The sequence below is a fragment of the Poecilia reticulata genome, linkage group LG3, assembly GCF_000633615.1.
Source record: "Poecilia reticulata strain Guanapo linkage group LG3, Guppy_female_1.0+MT, whole genome shotgun sequence".
NCBI lineage: Eukaryota > Metazoa > Chordata > Actinopteri > Cyprinodontiformes > Poeciliidae > Poecilia > Poecilia reticulata.
In genome coordinates this window covers 33,332,713-33,333,571 of record NC_024333.1, presented here as the reverse complement: position 1 = coordinate 33,333,571, position 859 = coordinate 33,332,713, and positions in this window count along the sequence as shown.

The window sequence follows — 859 nt, the reverse complement described above, 5'->3', positions numbered from 1 at the left end:
CAAACAGTCGGACCTTAAGGCTGCAGTTTGTAGCTTTTACAAAAGTATGCTCACTACATCCCGACAGAAAAAAACAAAACCAAACACCTCCGCCCCTTCCCAGTGTATAAAAGGTCAATCAGAGCCAGGAGGAGGGTCTTAGCGCTGTCAATCATCCTCCTTTCCTGAAGCTTACTGAAACTGAAGGAGGATGATTGACAGCTCTGAGATCCTCCTCTGAGAAAACAGTCAGAAAACCGTCTGACTGTTTTTCTGCAGTTAGTACTGGAAGGAAATTTCTGAGCTCCAAAAGTCAAACATTTGTGAGAAAAACTCAGAAATTTTTAACTAAACTCAGAAATTTTCTTGTAAAAAAAATAAACATTTCTGAGCTCCAAAAGTTACAAATATTAAACTTTTTAAATTTTGAAGGATTTTCTGTAAAATTTTTGAAATTAATGTCAACATTTTTGAATATATTCTTGCTCATTTTGGCTGTTGAAGCTCMGAAATTTTCTTGTGTTTTCTAAATAATTTCAGACTWTAATCTAAAAATTTCAGAGTATTTTTGGCAAACATTTTCTTTTTTCTTTCTACATTGGCCCTGGACCAGCTGCTCTTAAACTSAGCCAGTAGCATTGAGTCTAGTTATCTCATCTCCTCCAGATTCATTTTGTATTGAATATTTATGTTGTATGAAGATAATTTGCATACAGGCAAATTTTCAACAAATAATTTGAATTACTTTGCACAGAAAATCCTCAAATAGATKAATTTGTCTCKTCCAGCTTTGCTCATCCAGTGGATGTTTCTTTGCCAATAATCAATGGCATCATGTCTGAAAAACGTATTTTTCTGGACTTTGGATAGATCTCTGGAA